Below are 7,346 nucleotides of genomic sequence, written 5' to 3'. Positions count from 1 at the left end.
AGGAGGAGAGACCACATCCTGGCAGGGTGCCCGTGTCCCACTGAGGTTTCCTGGGGGTGCCCTTAGCCCTGGGAGGTGGCAGTGGCTGGTGAGTGCCCAGGACCCTGTGAGTCATGTCCCTGGGGGACTCATTCCAGACTAACTCCACTCCTACTTCACATCGCTTTACATTTGAAGGCTCCGCATAGGGACCTGGAAAGGTTGGATCGTGGCAGAGGCCAATGGGATGAGGTTCAACATGGCTAAGTGCCGGGTCCTGCGCTTTGGCCACAACAACCCCATGCAGCGCTACAGGCTTGGGACAGAGCGACTCGAAAGGTGTGCAGAGGAAACGGATCTGGGGGTGTTGGTCGATGCCTGCCTGAACATAAGCCAGCAGTGTGCCCAGGTGGCCAGGAAGGCCACCGGCGTCCTGGCTTGTGTCAGGAATAGTGTAGCCAGCAGGGCCAGGGAGGTGGTCGTTCCCTTGTACTCAGCTCTGGTGAGGCCGCACCTCGAGTGCTGTGTTCAGCTTTGGGCCCCTCGCTATGAGAAGCACATCGAGGCCCTGGAGCGTGTCCAGGGAAGGCCTGCGAAGCTGGTGAAGGGCCTGGAACAGGAGTCCTGTGAGGGGCGGCTGAGGGAATTGGGGGTGTTTGGTCCGGGGAAGAGGAGGCTCAGGGGAGACCTTATTGCTCTCCGCAACTCCCTGAAAGGAAGGTGTGGGGAGCTGGGGGTCGGCATCTTCTCACAGGTAACTAGCGATAGGACTAGAGGGAATGGCCTCAAGTTGTGCCAGGGGAGGCTCAGGTTGGAAATTAGAGAAATTTCTTCTCAGAAAGAGCAGTCAGGCATTGGAATGGGTTGCCCAGGGAGGTGGTGGAGTCACCATCCCGGGGGGTGTTTAAGGAAAGGTTGGACGTGGTGCCTAGGGACATGGTTTAGTGGGTGACATTGGTGGTAGGGGGGCAGTTGGAGCAGATGATCTTTTCCAACCTCAGTGATTCTATGGTTCTATGATTCTATGATTCTATTCAAAGCTTAATGATTCCATGATTTTATCCAACCAACAGCCAATTCGGGGCTTTCCTCTCGATGGGGGCTTCCACTCTGTGAGAAACAAAGTTGTGTTTTTGCAGTAGAGAACTGATTTTCTGTATTCAAAGGTAGTTGTGTAGTCATAACAAGGAGAAATGCTAAGTAGATAAGTGGACAGTAGTGGAAAATTATCCGCAGTCAGCCCAAAGGGGGGCAAGAACCAGGAATTCAATGCTTCCAAAATGTACAGGTAGATTTTACAGAACTCCTTAGAGTAGGTAGATTTAAATACTTATTAGACTTGGTAGATCATTTGTCAGAGTGGGTGGAAGCCTTCCCTTCAGTATCTGCTACTGTGAACATAGTAACTAAAGTAATTCTAGAACAAATAACTCCCAGGTACGGAATTGTTGAAAATATTGACTCTGATCAAAGAAATCACTTTATGTCAGAAATATTGCAAGGGATAATGTGGACTTTAGGAATTAAGTGGAAATTTCACACTCCTTGTCATCCTTCCTCTTCTGGAAGGGCGGAGAGGATCAGACAGTAAGGAAGCAATTGACTAAGTTCTGGAAAATCGGCTTCCCCAAACGAAGTGCTTACCTTTGGCACTTCTCCGAATTCAAAATGCACCAAGAAAAGATGTGGGAGTTTCACCATATGAAATATTATTTGGATTGCTGTACATGGACAAAGGGAATGAATTACCTCAATTTGTGTCAAAAGATGCTTTTCTTAAGAACTATATACTCGGGCTGTCATCCTCTTCGTCATCTCTTTTAAGGTTAAAACTGTTAAAACTATCTATTGTAAACCTATAACTTCTCCTTAGAGGAATTTTTAATGAATTAATGAGTAAAAGGGATTGAATTACACAGAATCAGAATGTTTCCAGCAAACACTCCCTGGAAGTGGGAGAAAGGGGGGTGTTTAATCCCCACCAGAAGAATCCTTATTAGTTTGTGATTTTTATTGTTTTTCTTAATTATTATTTCTTTATTATTATAGGGGTGTATATATACATAGAAAAGATGTATTTTAAGTTTATTTTAGTAATACCTATTCTCAATGGATTAGTGATAGGACGGAGGGAAAAATCAGCATTTCCAATTAATCCAGAACATCTCTTGAGTTCTATCTTGAAATAACTGTTGGATTTGCACCCAGATGCCTAGAAAGACTGAAAAGACCTTGTCCCTGATTACTGTTTCCAGCAGCAACTGTGTCTGGATTCTCTAGATTTCTAAAAATGTCAGATCATACTCAGTCCTGGGAAGGAAAAGATTTTGAAGTTGAGCTCCCTACACATAGTCCTGGCTAAAATATACTGTGTCATCAAAGGTGCCTATTAAACAACAATGATAGAAACTCAGGGGGCAATAGTACTGACCCTGGGTGTGGAAATATCCATGAAGTAGGGAATAATCCATACTGTACTGAATATGGTAGCCATGGGAATGCTAATATACATAATGCACACCAAATACAACATGAGAATCCTGTAACCAGATGGCCTTTCCCAAATGGCAAGGGGTAGTACTGGCTATGTGACAATAAAGCCAGGAAGGTGTTGCCCCTAAAATGGAAGGGAGCTTGCACCCTGGAGGCAATAATTCCAAATGTAACTATTATTGAAGACTCACAAAGCCAAAGCCCCCTTGAGACCACACGCAGAATTAAGCAGACTCCAGATAATCCTTTAGTACAATTCTCTAGCATTTCACAGTTTTGCAAGGTGGTTTTTACCTTGGTTAAGGGTGAGTGAATTAGAAAAAGCTATTGTAAATATCTCAAACTACAAAAATATTGTAAATATATTGAAGATCTAGAAAATAAGTTAGATAAGTTTGCAAAAATAGTACTCTGGAATCAAATAGTATTAGATTTATTAATAACCTCATAAGGAGGAGCGTGCACTGTAATTAATACTAGTTGCTGTATATATGAAGATCAAATGGGATGAATTTGACTGATCTCAAAAATATTTGGGGGAAAAAAAACACAACAAGATCCTACATAGAGTAGCTCAAGATGACACTTCCTGGGGATTTAGAAACATTTGGGAGAAACTAATTTTGTGTTTACCTGAATAGAATTGGCTCAAACAACTATTTGTTGGTATTGTAATAATAATGGCATTGCATATCTGTCATTCCCTGTGACATCCGAAGAAGAATATTGCACCTTAATGTTGGAAAAACTCAAGACTGCGGTATGTGAAGAGGTGCAAAAACAACAATAGGAGTAAGAAAAGAAGAGGGGGGAATTGTGAGAAACAAAGTTGTGTTTTTGCAGTAGAGAACTAATTTTCTGTATTCAAAGGTAGTTGTGTAGTCATAACAAGGAGAAATGCTAAGTAGATAAGTGGACAGTAGAAGGCCTCACTGTTCCAAAATAAGGTAGAAGCTTGAGAAAAACAGGATGAGCAGTGTGAGAACAGTAAAACAAAGATCACAAGTTCTCAAAACATAAGAAAGGAGAAATTAAAGGGTTGAAAAAAAAGAAAAATTGTACATATGTGGTATAGAGAGAGGAGCGTCGAGTAGCTTGTGAACCTGTAGTACTCAGCCAATGAGGAAACAGGGGAGGTGATCAGGCATTGGGTAATAGGGAATAAAAGGTTATGATTTGTTTATAAAATGTGCTCCTAATTGACAGGACGCCCGCCATTGCAACCGCGAATAAAATAGCTTCACCGAGGATCCTGTCTGGAGAAAATTATTTGAGATTTTTCTCACAACTCTGCCCCCAAGAGGGTATTGAGGAGAACCGTGCCACGGCTGCCCAGCTCGGATGTGGCTCTGGCCACGGCTCCTTCTCACTGAGAAACCCAGGGCACGGCCCAAACCACGGGGGGCTCAGGCCCACCGCCCTGCTGGGCAGGCAGACCCCCCGTGCGGACTGCAGCGGCAGCAGCAGGCTTCGAAGGCCGCCTGCCCGCGTCCTCCCCAGCCTCGCCGCGGCCTTCGTCGCCTGCCGGTCTCACAGCGCCGGGCCCTGTGACCTCACAGGGCCCCGCATAACATCAGGCTGCGGCTGGGCACAGCTGCTAGTGCTGGTGGTCACTGCCGGAGCTCTGCTCAGCGTGACAGCCGTCTCCAGCGTTGTTGTGTTCCTCAGGAGAGAGCAGGATGAAGCTCAGCCTGGCTCTCCTCCTGGCCGTGGCTCTGGCCATGGCTTTGTTCCGCCCGTGCGGCCAGGGCCTCTGCAGCCAGCGCTGCTGGGAGAGGGTCAGGGTCAGCAGGAGCCTTGGCACCAAGCGCCAGGTCTCCAACTGGCCCTGCAGCCTCGGCCTTTCCAGCTGCCCCAGCAGGCTCCGCCTCAGGCTGAACACCGTGGTCCCTTCAGAGGGCCCAAAGCAACGGCCCGTCAGCACCGAGCGCCAGCCCTCTGAGCTGCCCGACCCTCTGGGCCGCTTCTGGGAATACCTTGCCCAGGGTGGGAGAGTCTGGCTGCTCTGCCATAACTGGGACGCCGTCTGCCTCCTCGGCGTGGGGCTGCTTGCCCTCGGCCTCTGGAGAACAGTACAGAGACACCGCAGACAGGTGAGTGGCGGAGACGCAGCGTGCAGGAAAGGGCCAGCCTGCGGGGAGCGGGGACCCACAGGGACCTTGGCCACGAAGGCTTTCCAGAACAAAAAAGAACAAAACCCAGCAGGCACAAGGAAGCCTCAGCAGGCCCTGAGAGGCCCTCTGCCTCTTCCCCGGGGACTCGCCCAGCCGCAGGGAGGCCCCGGCACGGCCCAGGGCCTGCTGGCGCTGTTGTGAGCCCCCATGACTGCCCGGAGCAGTCCTGCGAGGCTGGACGCTCCCGAGGAAGCCGAGCCCAGCAGGACAGTTCTCCACCCCGCGAGCCCCCAGCCATGCCCTTCACTGTGCCTCTTCTCTTGTCGCTTCCAGGGAACGGGCCGGTGGGCCTCAGCTTCCGTGGGGACAGACCGCCGGGGAAAGGATGCTCTGGATGATTACGCCTTGCTCTGCCGGATGGAGGCCAACACTGCCTTCATGGTGAGGTGCCTGAGGCGCCTCTACCAGCTCCGCCTGCAAGAGCTCGGGCTCCCACAGCCGAGGAACAAGGCACTAAACAAGCACAGGAAAAGAAGAGCCCCCGGCGTAGCCCCGGCAAATTCATCTAGAGCGTGCACCCCGTGTACCGGCGACACGAAAGGCAGCGCAGAGAGTGAGTGCTGCTGTCCATGGGTCTGGGGAGGCTGATGCTCCAGGAGAAAGGGGGAGAGGAGCTAGGAGAGGACAGGCACCCATGGCTGAGGGTTGCCCCGTAGGAGCCCGTGACCCAGGAGAAGGGGTCCACGTCCCGGCCGCTGCCCACGTCCCTGTAAGATGGCAGTGGCCAGGGAATGCCCATGACCTGTTGGGGTAGCCCTTGGACTTAGGACCTCCAAGGCCCATGCGAGGGTAGGCATCGCACCGGGAAAAGACGCAGGTGGAAGGAAGTGCCTGGCTAATAATTCTGGCACAGCATTTTCACCCCTCTGACAGTCAGTTCTCTTCAGATTGACAGCGAGCCGGTGAGGCAGGACACACCTCAGCCCTCCGAAGGCTCCTGCGCTGAAGGCACCTCCCCTGACAACCGGATGCCAACACTGCCCTGATCACCTCCTCCCTGCATGGGCGCCACCGACATTGCCAGCTGTCCCCTGGTGGGCTGCCCGTGCCCAGCCAGCACAACAGCCAGCAGGGAATCAACATTCGTCTCATGAGGACCTCCAAGGAGAGTCCCCTTTTGCACCCTCCCAGAGGCGCCGCTGGGGCTGCTGGCATCCCAAAGGACGTGGCTCTGCTTCGTTGCTCCACAGAGGACAGCAGGAGCATGCGTGTGCAGCAGAGCTGGCTGGGGGACTCTTGGAAACTCCTGCTGGTAGCAGACCACTTCTCCCAGCTGAATAAAGATCATCCATACAGGAACTTGTGTCCTTTTGGTACCAAGGGGCTTGGGGCAGCAGCCACACGGGAGGCAGTGGGGCAAGTGAGGGCTGCTGCGTGCAGGTTTTAGAGAACACACCTGCAGAGGAATGAGGGAGCTGGGCTGGGAGAGAAGAGCTGTGAGGTGCTCCCCAGGCGCCCACGCCCCAGGAGGAGAGACCACATCCTGGCAGGGTGCCCGTGTCCCACTGAGGTTTCCTGGGGGTGCCCTTAGCCCTGGGAGGTGGCAGTGGCTGGTGAGTGCCCAGGACTCTGTGGGTTATGTCACTCTTTATCAATCTCTTTTGTAGAGACCTCCAGCTGTCACAGGAGACTAGTAAGCTCCCACACCTCTGTGGCAGCTGCTCAGGGGAACCACAGGCTGCCCTCAGCAGCAGTCAGACCTAGCCCCAAATATTGACCTGCCTATGGGCCACTTCCTATGCAGGCACCCGTTGCTGGAGTCTCTCTGGTAGCTCCATGTCTCTGTGGTACTGGTGAGCACACAACTGGACGCAGCACTGCAGGTTTGGCCTCAGCAACGCTGGGAAGGGTCACCTCCCTTATCTACCGACAATATTTGCCTGACGCAGCTCAGGATCCCATCAGCTTTTGAGACAACAGCCAGCAATATGCAGCACCAAAAACTGAAGATGAGAAACACCAGCATACAGTGGTTGTCTTTATTTGCAGGGGAGGGGAGATAAGATTTACTTTGAGATCTGTCTTGGCCACTAAAGCCCTGAGGAACCTCTCCAGACCTGTAGGGCTCTGGTCCATCTTACCCGTGGCTGACATGCTGTAGCTGGAATAATTCGGCTAGTGACAGCTCTTTACTATGACAAAGCTGTCACGCCTCGGGGGGTGTCTGCAGACAGTGAGGGGGATGAAGGGCTGATGCAAGCCCCCATCACACACCAAGAGGGAATAAGCCTGCCCCAGCAGACTTGGGGAGGAATTTCTTTTCTTGTTCTCTTGGTTAAAAATCAAAGCTCGTCTTGGCTCGCATTGGGCTGGAGAGTGATGGAGCACTGGGTTTCTAAAGTCTTAAGCTTTTAACCATGCAGAGCAAGAACAATGCTCTGGAAGGAGTGAAAACCATCAGAGAGAGCAAGGCTAAGAGGGTCCTTGCTCCAGGCTTTGTGGGATGCCTCTGAGACTTGTTTTTTGGTGGGGCGACTCAAACCCAGCAGCATGTGCCAATTGATCTTTCCTGGCTACCATCCCATCACATCCCCTTCCTTCCCTGACTCCCACCAAGCCCCTGCCCCAGCCCATCTGCCCCACTTTGCTCTCCAGGTTCTGCAGAATAGCCTCACCAGGCTCTCCTGGGCTACTGCAGCACTACCAGGTTAGGGGAGCCTAATTCTCACCCCGAGCGAGTGAGTGCAGCCCCAAGCATGA

This window comes from Cygnus atratus, chromosome 8, assembly GCF_013377495.2.
Source record: "Cygnus atratus isolate AKBS03 ecotype Queensland, Australia chromosome 8, CAtr_DNAZoo_HiC_assembly, whole genome shotgun sequence".
NCBI classification, from domain to species: Eukaryota; Metazoa; Chordata; class Aves; order Anseriformes; family Anatidae; genus Cygnus; species Cygnus atratus.
This window is presented reverse-complemented; position numbering follows the sequence as displayed.